General features: G+C 38.4%; 1 non-coding gene across 1 annotated transcript; it reads right to left on the bottom strand.

Moving 5' to 3' along the window:
- Positions 1–293: 293 nt before the first annotated feature.
- On the bottom strand, positions 294–400 carry LOC131183632 (small nucleolar RNA R71). Its single transcript, XR_009151672.1, has one exon. It is a non-coding gene; the product is annotated as a small nucleolar RNA R71 (small nucleolar RNA).
- Between the last annotated feature and the right edge of the window lie 11624 nt (positions 401–12024).

The raw sequence follows: 12024 nt of genomic DNA, 5'->3' as shown, positions 1-12024 counted from the left end.
GAAGCCAACAACTTTGAATTAAAACTAACATGGCTCCAAATGATTCAACAAACTCAGTTTGCAGGTTTACCAATAGAAGACCCACACTATCACCTCCAGTGCTTTCTTGCCCTATGTGACACATTCAAGATGAATGGAGTGTTGATCAAGTAATAAGACTTAGAGCATTCCCATTCTCCCTTCGGGATAGAGCAAGGAAGTAGTTACTTTCTCAACCGGCTGGAATGTTCACCACTTGGGAAAACCTTTCTCAAGCTTTTCTAGCAAGGTATTTTCCACCTGCAAAGACTGCAAAACTGAGGCTTGAGCGTAACATCTTCATACAAAAGGAAGGAGAATCACTCTATGATGCATGGGAAAGATATAAAGACCTGCAGAGGGAATGTCCACACCATGGCATAGAAGATTGGCTATTAGTGCAAAATTTCTATAATGGATTACTACCCTCTACAAGGAGCACAGTTGATTCAGCTGCAGAGGGTGATCTAATGGAGAAAATAGTGACACAAGCACTTGAACTTCTAGAAAGGGTTGTATACCACAATTATGAGTGGTCAAATGAAAGAGGAAATGCAAGGAGAACTGCAGGGGTCCTGCAGTTAGATGCCCTAAGCATGATAAATGCTCAATTTGATCAGCTCACAAAGAAACTTGAAAGAATGTGAGCCAACGCAGTTGGTACAAACAGTCAACACGAGGACAGCTATGGAGGAGGATACATGAGTTCAGAAAACAACAATTTCAATGAACCCTCCACAGAACAGATGAACTATGTGAATAATGGAGGAAACTTCAACTAGAGGCAGCCTAACTGTAACACCCTCCTTGTAGCAACTCCGTACATTCTACTGTTCCGGTGACCAGTGTCGGTCCGGACAGCTAGAACGTCTAGAAAAATATTTAAACTAAAGTGAGGAACCATAATTAACTCAAATATTAATAAGAAAAATTTAGGAAATTTTTTTGAAATAAAATACAACCAAGTTAAATGAGCTTGTGCCCTAGCAATGGGTAACCTAGTGAGAAGTTGCGGTTCTCGCAACTAGGAGCCCTAGACCGGGGGGAAAAATTATAAAATAATTATTGGGACTCTAGAGAAAGGTTATTGAGGTTCTTATGGCATTAGAATGCCAAGGAAATGCTTAGAAAAAATTTTTCAATCGGTACAAATAATTTTGGCCCGTTAAGCCAAATGGAGGGCATTTTGGTCATTTTGTCTTTAGAGATGATTTTTAGCCAACTTTTCCAGTTAAATAAATAATTTATATAACATAAAATATGATTAAATGTTGTTAAAAATTTAATTGAAATTAATTAGACAAGAAATGGAGAGAAAATGAAAGAAAATGGCATTATGACATCATAGTGATGTCATTAAAGTTTTCCCAATCAACCCAATGTGGACACATGGCATAAACTTATTTAAAAGAGACAAATGGGCTATTAAAATGAAACAAAAATCAGATTTCTCTTCTCTTCATCTTCCTTGCCGTGAACCTCCTCCATAGCCAAACCATTTTGAAGCTTTCAAAGCTTGATTTTCACTCACTTCTACCCAACAAAACCCCAACCTAGCAACACAAAAAAGTGTTCTTGTCATCTTGGAGATTCTTTTGGGAATAAAAAGAAAAGGAAAACAAGAATTCTAGCAAGTGGGAAATCTCACTCCATAGAGGTTAGTGACCTAAACCTTGAATTTCACTTTAAATTCATGTTTAAGAACTATAAATGTGTGCAAATGACAAAGAAATTTGATGAAATACCATTGGTATGCTAACCCTAAATTTTGGCAGCCATGGTTAGGGTAATATGGTGATGATTTTTGGGGAGCTAACATGCTAGTATGGCTGCCCTTAATGTGTATCTCATAAGTGAATTGATAAATGCAATGATAATGCATGGTTTTGTAATGTTGAGTTAGGGTTTGGGGTTGAAAAATGAGACTTTGACCATGTGATGATGGAAGTAGGTTTTAATGGTCAATTAGTGACCATTTGGTATTATTTGAATAACAAATGAAGTGCATTGTGTAGTGGGATTGGAGCTTGGTGTGGCTGCCCTTGGTGACCTGCAGAATTGGACATGAGTCCAGCAGGTTTGGGCAGTAATAACTTGAATTGTAGAGGCTCAATTTGTGCAAGGCCAATTGGACATAAAACTAGACACATAATGGCACAACTTTGGTGAAGAAACTATGCCCAGAAAACCAAACCAAGTTGACCAAAAGTTTTCCCTAACTGCAGGTGACTGCGATGCTCGGGCAAAATGACCAAATAAACAGTGTTTGGTCATTTGGCCATAACTCAGTGTAAAAAGGTCCAGTTGACCTGAAATTTTACCAGCAACAAGCTGGGATATAGACCAACAACTTTCATGAAGAAACCTAACCCAAATTATGACCAGAACATATTCAAAAGGTGAGTTGCAGTCACTGTTCCTAACACTGTAGATTTGGTTAGTCCAGAAATTCTGGACAAAATTTCAATCCGGCTAGTTGTGGTTTTTGGGCCATAACTAGAGCTAAAAAACTCCAAATGGAGTGATTCAAAAAAGGAAATGCAACTAGACAAAATAAGGAACAACTTTCAAGTTGATTAGTTTGCCAAATTCCCACTGCAAAAATGACTAATGGAACAGTAAAAACAAAGTATGAAAACTGAAAATTCTGTCTAATTAGCATTAAACTTAGAAATGGTATTGGAAACCAATACCAACAAGTTTAAAATGCAAAATGTGGTATGTTGATGATATTAAAATCAATGTACCTATTGTCTATGCAAAAGTCAACATTTTAGCTGACTAATGATCTAAATAGTAACATTCAAACTTGAAATTCAAAAATTGTGAAATTTAAAAGTGTAATATGCCCTAGTATACCTAACAAGATTGGTTTGGATAGCTTGGCATGCCAATAGGGTTCTGTTAGCAGTACTGCATATGGCTTCATGCCATTCTGTGTTTCATGGCTTTCCATCCCATTCTGTGACATAATAGCCTTTGGCTATGTTATTTGAGTTGTTACACTCGGGTTTTAACCCTAATAATTATTACAGCTTATTAGCTGTTCTGTTGCACACCGGGAGACACAATGTGACCGATGGTGTGATGGTCCGAGGTACTTAGTACCCAGTGCCAGTTTACCCATTTATCTAGTCTAGTCAACTAATATGGGTTACTCGGGCAATGATAATAAACTTTACCAAATTTTAATTGAACAATACTACAAATAATATCATAAATTAAGTCTACCCAAAAAAAAAAAATGTAAACATACATTCTGCATGCTTATTTTTATTTTATTTTATTTTATTTTATATTGTCACCACTAAGCAGAATTGCTTAGCACGTCGCTTTTGCCACGGCAGGTACTGGAGACCTAGTTGGGGAGCCCAGCAGACATCAGACAGGGTGAGCCTTCAGAGCTGCATCCGGAGTCCAGAGTCACCTCACATCTGCAGTGCAGATGGTAGGACATTAGGACTTTAGGGTAGCATTTTGTATTTTGTATTTGGTATTAGTTTTGGGATTGTAACTATAAACTCTTGAAATTATTTGATGATGTGAACTGAAAAGAAAAATTTCTGAAAATAGTGTTGTGATTTGAGATTAAGATTTTGAGATTGACTTGAAATGTGTATAATGGAGTTTGGATTTGGAAATTATATTGGAAGTGTTTTTAAATAGGTACAGAAGAACTGTTTGTCCAATTTACAGCTGGCACTCTGTCGGATTTTCTATAAAATTAGCCGATAAATTCAGATTTATCAAAAATTGAAAATAAATGAATTAAAAGGGATAAATTGTAATAGAAACATAAATTGGTGCTCTGGCACACTAAGTGGCATAACTTGCTCGCCTACACTATAGACGGGCAAGGGGTGTCACACCAACAATCCAAATTTAAATGCTTACAACCATAGATGGAGGAACCACCCAAATTTCTCATGGTCCAATCAGTAGAACTAGCCAATAAACAAGCAACAAGGGTACAAACCACCAGCACCCCCTGGATTGCAGAACAGAGGTCCAAACTTTGCAGAGCCATCACTACCTATCCAACCTCAACAACCTGAACTGAAAATGACCATGGAAACCATGATGGAAGGATTCCTAGCAGCTCAACAACAACAAAATGAATTAATTAAATAGCTGACTTCCAGAGTGGACCAACTTGTTACTCATAACAAGATGCTAGAGAATCAAATTGCTCAGCAAGCAAATTCTTCAAGTAAGGCTGTTGGCAAACTACTTAGCCAACCAGAAATGAACCCAAGGGAGCATTGTAAGGCAGTTACACTGAGGAGTGGGAGAATTCTAGTGCAATAAGAGATAGAATCGACAGAGGAAACCATAGAAATATCTAAAGGCCAAGCAGAGAAAAAGGAGGAAGAAGCTAAGAAAGATCACGAAGAGGAAGCAAGGAAAACAAAGAAATTACCAGAGCCATACCAGCCTCCCTTACATTTTCCTTAGAGATTTCAGAAAGCCAAATTGGACAAGTAGTTTAGGAAGTTTTTGGAGGTTTTATAGAAACTTTACATCAACATCCCCTTCACTGAAGCACTTTCTCAGATGCCATCCTATGCCAAATTTCTTAAGGAAATTCTGTCAAAGAAGAGAAAGCTAGAAGATTATGGAACAGTAGCTCTAATAGAGGAATGCAGTGTCATACTGCAAAATAAACTGCCTCCAAAGTTGAAAGATCCAGGAAGTTTCTCCATACTCTGCCTCATTAGTAACAAGAAAATAGACAAGGCCGTCTGCGATCTTGGGGCAAGCGTCAGTTTAATGCCTTTATCAATATGCAAAAAGCTAGAGATCGGAGAACTAAAGCCCACAACAATCTCATTGCAATTGGCCAATTGATCTGTTAAATATCCTGTGAGAATACTTGAAAACATTCCTATCAAAGTGGGAAAATTCTTCATTCCAGTGGACTTTGTTGTCCTTGAAATGGAAGAAGATGTTCAAATTCCTATTATTTTGGGAAGACCATTTTTGGCAACTGCTGGAGCCATCATAGACATCAAAAATGGGCTACTAACCCTCAAGGTAGGAGAAAAAAAAGTGGAGTTCAACTTGTTTGACACAATGAAACATAAATTTGAACTTGATGAATGCTTCAAGGTTGACATAATTGATGAATAAGTTGAAAAAGAATTTCATAAGACACATCCTAAAGATCCTCTTGAAGCATGTATTGTGCACAGCCACACAGTGAATGATGAAAATACAGAAATAGTGGCCTGTGCACAATAGTTAGCAGCTCATACACCCCTACCCTAAGCTAAGGCTTCCGAGATGGAGAAGTTGAAGGAGGAACAAACCAAAGGTAAGCTCCAGGAAAATGCCAAACAGGTAGAGCTTAAACCTCTCCCCTCCTCGCTAAGGTACCCATTTCTGGACTCAAATTCTAAATATCTTTTTATAATTAACGCTAGCCTATCTAAGTTAGAAGAGGAAAAATTGTTAAGAGAACTTAGGATCCATAGCAAAGCCATAGCGTATAAAATTGAAGACCTAAAGGGAATCAACCCTTCGATTTACATGCATAGGATACCCATGGAAGAAAACAGTAAACCCATGATCGAACACCAAAGAAGACTTAACCCAAACATGAAAGTAGTCAAGAAAGAAATTTTAAAATTATTAGATACAGGTATCATATACCCAATTTCTGATAGTAAATGGGTTAGTCCAGTACATGTAGTTCCTAAGAAAGGTGGGACAACTGTTATCCAAAATGCAAACAATGAACTAATCCCTACTAGAGTAGTCACTGGTTGGTAAATGTGCATAGATTATAGGAAATTGAACAGTGCTACTATAAAAGACCATTTCCCTCTCCCCTTCATCGACCAAATGTTAGAAAGGTTAGCGAAACACTCTTATTTCTGTTATCTAGATGGGTATTCGGGATTCTTTCAAATTCCTATTCACCCAGAAGACCAAGAAAAGACAACATTCACTTGTCCCTATGGAACATTTGCATATAGGAGAATGCCTTTTTGTCTTTGTAATGCCCCTACTACCTTTCAAAGATGCATGATGGCTATCTTTTCTGATTATATTGAAGATATCATGGAAGTTTTTATGGATGATTTTTCTGTTTATGGAACTACTTTTGATGATTGCCTAGCTAATTTATCTAAGGTGTTGCAAAGATGTAAAGAATCAAACCTGGTCCTAAATTGGGAAAAATGCCACTTCATGGTAAGGGAAGGCATAGTTCTTGGGCATTCGATATCAGAAAGAGGAATTGAAGTTGATAAGGCAAAAATTGAGATGATTGAAAACATGCCACCCCCAACATCAGTTAAGGAAGTGCGAAGCTTTTTGGGACATGCAGGATTCTGTAGAAGATTCATCAAGGACTTTTCCAAAATAGCAAAGCCACTTACCAACTTGTTAAGTCAAGATGTTCCAAAATAGCAAAGCCACTTACCAACTTGTTAAGTCAACATTCACTTGTCCACTTATAAAATTGGGAGCTACCATTCGAGGTGATGTGCGACGCGAGTGACTTTGCAGTTGGAGCAGTGGTTGGACAAAGAAAAGATAAAAGGCTCCATGCTATTTATTATGCTAGCAAGACACTCGATGATGCACAAATCAATTATGCCACCATAGAGAAGGAATTCCTAGGAATTCCTAGCAGTGGTGTTTACAATGGACAAGTTCAGATCTTACCTCATTGGGTCAAAAGTCATTGTATTCACAGATCATGTTGCAATCCGGTACCTTTTGAATAAGAAGGAAGCAAAACCAAGGTTGATACGATGGATTCTACTTCTACAAGAATTTAACCTTGAAATCAAGGACAAAAAGGGATCAGAAAATGTAGTAGCTTACCATTTTTCCAGACTAAAATTGGAGTACACAGAGGACTTCGAAGATTTGCCAATTGATGATTCATTTCCTGATGAGCAATTACTTGCATTCTCCAAGGCTCAATGGTACGCTGACTTTGTTAATTTTCCTGTATGTAGGGTACTGCCTCCAAACATGACTTATCAGCAAAGGAAGAAATTCCTACATGATGTGAGATATTACATATGGGAGGAACCTCTACTGTATAAGAGATGTAATGATGGGCTGATAAGAAGATGCATACCAGAGGAAGACATGGAAAGTATCATTCATCACTGCCATTCATCACTATATGGAGGACACTTTGACACCTCAAAAATCACAGCCAAGATTTTGCAAGTAGGGTTTTACTAGCCACATTTGTTTAAGGATGTAAGATCCTTTGTGCTAGGTTGTGATCAATGCCAAAGGACAGGTAACAGTTCAAGAAGGAATGAAATGCCACTGCATGGTATACTTGAGATAGAATTGTTTGATGTATGGGGAATAGACTTCATGGGCCCATTTCCCTCTTCCCGTGGAAATAAGTATATTCTGGTTGGAGTTGATTATGTGTCAAAATGGGTAGAAGCAATTGCGACACCAACCAACGATGCTAGAGTGGTCACAAATTTCCTTAAGAAGAACATCTTCACAAGATTTGGCACACCACGAGCAATAATCAGCGATGGAGGAATTCACTTCTGCAACCAACAATTCGAAACACTACTGAAAAAGTATGGAATGACTCACAAGGTGGCCACACCTTATCATCCTAAAACCATCGGTCAAGTAGAAATCTCAAACAGGGAACTGAAGAGATTCTAGAGAAAACTGTAAACAGATCCAGGAAGGACTGGGGCACAAAGTTAGATGATGCACTATGGGCATACCGCACTACAGAAAAAACCCCAATTGGCACAACACCCTTCTGACAGGTTTATGGAAAATCATGCCATCTCCCTGTTGAAATTGAGCATAAAGCTTACTGGGCAATTCGGATCCTAAACTTTGACCTCAAAGCTGCTGGTGAGAAAAGACTCCTACAACTGAATGAGTTGGAAGAGATCCAACAGGATGCATACGAAAATGCCAAAATTTTCAAGGATAAAACCAAAAGATGGCATGACAGGCGCATAGCAAGGAAAGAAATAAAAGAAGGAGATCTTGTCCTCTTATTCAACTCTAGATTGAAACTCTTTCCAAGGAAGCTAAAATCAAGATGGTCCGAACCTTTCAAAGTCACCCAAGTCTTCCCACATGGAGCAGTAGAAGTGTGGAGCAAAACCTCAGGTGTATTTAAGGTCAATGGGCAGAGGCTGAAGCCTTACTTTCAGGGAGAACCCATAGAAATGGGAGTCAATCGCACCCTCGACCATCCTACTGACAGACCAAAAACAAGCAAAGTCCAGCTAAAGACTATAAACAAGCGCTTTTTGGGAGCCAACCTAAAAATTTTTTCTGAACTTTTCTTTTTTCTCCTTTTTCATATTGATTTTTGTTTCATACTCATTAGCATTTCATTTTGTAGGATTTTTTTTTTGGAAACGGGAGTAGAGAACAAGAGAGGAAAGGAATCAACAAGTCAAAACCACAAAAGGGAAAATTGGAGAAAACCACAGAAGTAGCTCTATTGCTAAACTTTACATCCATTTCATGTGTTGTGATGATAAAAATTTTTCATTTGATAAAAATTTGAAAAATCAAAAAATTACACGGGTCGTGTACTGGTTTTACACGAGTCGTGTAACTTTCTGGGAGTCCGTAAATTTCTTGCATTTTTAACTCTGAGGGAGACAAAAAGTTACACAGGTCCATAGCCCAAATTACACGGACCGTGTAATGTCTCTAGCAGAATAACTTAAAGCCAGGGAGTTACACAGGCCTTCTTGTATTTGACACGGGCCGTGTAACATATCCAGTAAAGCATCTCCAGAGACAGAAAGTTACACGGGTCCCAGTGCTCATTTACACGGATTGTGTATTATGACAGAATTTGAAATTTTCAAGCAGAAATTTACACGGCCCTACATGTCGAGACCCGTGTGGTGATACACGACCTATGTATCATGTTGCAGATGCGACTCCTGGGGCGCAAAATGCGCGAAATGAAGAGTCCTAATGGCTCATTAAATGCACCCCTAGCATTAAAACCATTCATAAAGGCAAAACCCTTTATCTCCACCCCTCCTAGCCTATAAAAACCCCTCAAATCTCATCTCCCTTTACCAAACCCTACTCTTCTCCTTCCCAAAAACTCATCAATGGCTCTTGCAAAGAGATATGCAAGAAGAATCGGCTCTTCCTCGAGGCAAAGAGGAGAATCCTCATCTTCTCCACCTCAGCCTCCACCCCAATGCCCAAGAACAAGGGTAGCCTCTTCCTAACCATCTCAACAAGCCCATCCTCCATCGCAACCCCAACCACAAGCCGCTTCACAACCCAAAATCTCCATTCCTTGGGGATTCCGTGATGATGCCCATAAGGCAATGTGCACCCGGCTTCACACCTGGAAAATAAGCTCCACTAAATACTTGGATTTTCCACTACTGGAGCAAATCGGGCTGCAGAATGAAATCAATGGGCTACTAGATAGCATTGGGTGGATAAGGTTCACCGAACTTCAATTTCTAGCATACAACAACACCTCACTGGAATTTTTGGGCAGTTTCAAGGCCACCTTATGGCCTACCGATAGGGAGGATAGGGGCAGGATTAAATTTCGCCTCCTCGATGTCGACCGGGTGATGAACATAGATGATTTCAATGCCATCTTCGGCTTTGACAATGCCGGCCACTAGGAGATCCCTAGGAACCGCATGCACTACAATAGCATCAACTTCTAGAGTTCTATTGCCCCGAACACGGAGCCGTATAACTCCAGCAAGTCCAAATCCATAGGCATCATAAGTCCAGCCCTGCGCTATATGCATTAGTTCGCAGCCCACACCATCATGGACCGTGGCGACAGCCTTGGCATTGTAAATGCTAATGAGTTATTCTTCCTATGGTGTATGGTCACCGGACAGCGCTGCAGCACCGGCTTCTTTTTGTGCAACCATTTCCGATGCCTATGTCATCAGTCTACCAGTTACATCATGCTTAGTGGCCTTGTCACAACCATTGCCCTCCACTTTGGCTTCATTCCAGAACATCACAGGCTGCGCTCTATCACTGGAACGTCAAGAATAGATTAAACTATCTGCATATGTCACACCTTGTCTCTCTGTAAGGCATAACATGATCCCGTAGTATACCTAATGAATTACCAAACTTCGTCTACTGATAACCCATTAAATACACTACAAGGGAGTTTAAACCTTTTCCTATTTCTTTTACAGTGGTGAGCACTATAGACAGGTGTTAAATTTTTTTTTTTTTAACTGAAGTAAAACCAAATAACAAATCTGAGCATCAGTAATTTCTATAAAAATTTTGGTAGAGTGCCATCTGTATTTTGAATAAAACAGTTCTTCAAAAAACTATAAAAAGCACTTCCAATATATTTGTTCAATCCCAACTCCAGTATGGTTCAACACAAATCAATTTCTCAACATTTGTCAAACTTAATTCAACATCAATTTCCAGTATTTCCAAAGATAGACTATAAAAGGACTGAGTTGTTCAAAAGCTGAGATAAGAAAGAAATATATTACAACTTTAGTTTACAATTGCTTAAGACCAAGTACAATATATACATACGGTGCACATACATTACAACAAAAATTACAAAAATATGGTATACTCAATAGACTCGATAGAATCTCAAAATGTAGCACAAGCAGCCTACTCTGCTGCTTTGTCTGTCTGTCTACCTACGACAGCAATGAAAAAGCTATCGCTGAGCCAATGTCTCAGTGGTGCACAACATTAAGAAAATGCAATTTAAAACCATAAACCACAAATCATATAAACTGTGGATACTTAAAATCATAGTTAAATTCAAAAGATAGAAAATGTCATAAAGAATTAAACTCCATTTCACAATGTCTCAATGAATATCAATAAATCATACACACAGCTTAATCATGTTTCCAAAGTCCAATTCGTCCCAATTGTAACACCTTTATGTTCGGTAGTACGTTCTACTGTTCTGGTGATCAGTGTCTGTCCGGAAAACTAGGATGCCTAGAACTACATCTAAATGTTAGTGAGGAGACATAAAATAATGAAATACAAGAAAAGAAAATACAAGAAAAATAAATGAAAAATAATAACAATGAAATGCAACCAAGTTAAACGAGCCGAGAACCCTAGCGATGGATGACCGCACCGGGAAGTCGCAGCATGGACCGTTGACTAGCCCTGGATTGCGGGAAACCCTGGAAAATATTTTGAGGACTTAAATAAATGCCTATTGAAGTATAAATACCATTAGAAATATCAAAGAAAAATTAATTAATTAGTACAAAGAAAAGTGAGAAATCAAAAAACAGACAAAACCTGGTGTTACCGAAAAATCGGGAATGTAACCCGAACAGGGGCATTGTGGTCATTTGACACCCCGAGTTGTCTTTTGACCTAAATGTCCATAAAAAATATATGATATTACACTTGGAAAATTTCATGAAAAATTAAATTAGTGGTACCTAATGTAAATAGCAAAAATGGGAAGCTTAATGTCGGAAAATGAAACCTTAGATTAAACTAATATTTAACTTAGTGCTCCACTCACCCATCAAAGTGGACCACTAACTCATCATCTTGGGCAGAATACTCATCATCTTCTTCAACCTTAGAACCAGCAGAAATTTGCTCCCAAGAAATCCAAGCTCCTTTCTTGGCACTTCCCTTCACTAAAAGTTGTCCATACACCATGGGCAGTAGATAGGCAGCAAGAAGATCAAGTTTTGGTGAGGTTTTGAAGAGTTTCCAAAGTGGTAAGTAGGTTTTTTTTTTTATGCTTGCTTCATTAAAGATTGTGTGAATGTTATGGGTACTTTAATTGTGGAGAGATTTTTTAAGGTTTGATGTTTAAAGGGAGATGTGTATTTTTGGCAGTCATGGAAACTCCTTAAGGGAAGTTTATTCTTGCTTGTAAATGGTAGATTAAAGGGTTGATTATGTGTTTATATGTGTAGGAATAAATTGGGTGATGTATACTAAGTATATTGTGAATGTATACTTGAATTTGGAAGCTTGGACATTAATGGAGAGAGGTGTATGAATCGGCAG

This window comes from Hevea brasiliensis, chromosome 9 (genome assembly GCF_030052815.1).
Source record: "Hevea brasiliensis isolate MT/VB/25A 57/8 chromosome 9, ASM3005281v1, whole genome shotgun sequence".
Taxonomy (NCBI): domain Eukaryota; kingdom Viridiplantae; phylum Streptophyta; class Magnoliopsida; order Malpighiales; family Euphorbiaceae; genus Hevea; species Hevea brasiliensis.
This window is presented reverse-complemented; position numbering and strand designations above follow the sequence as displayed.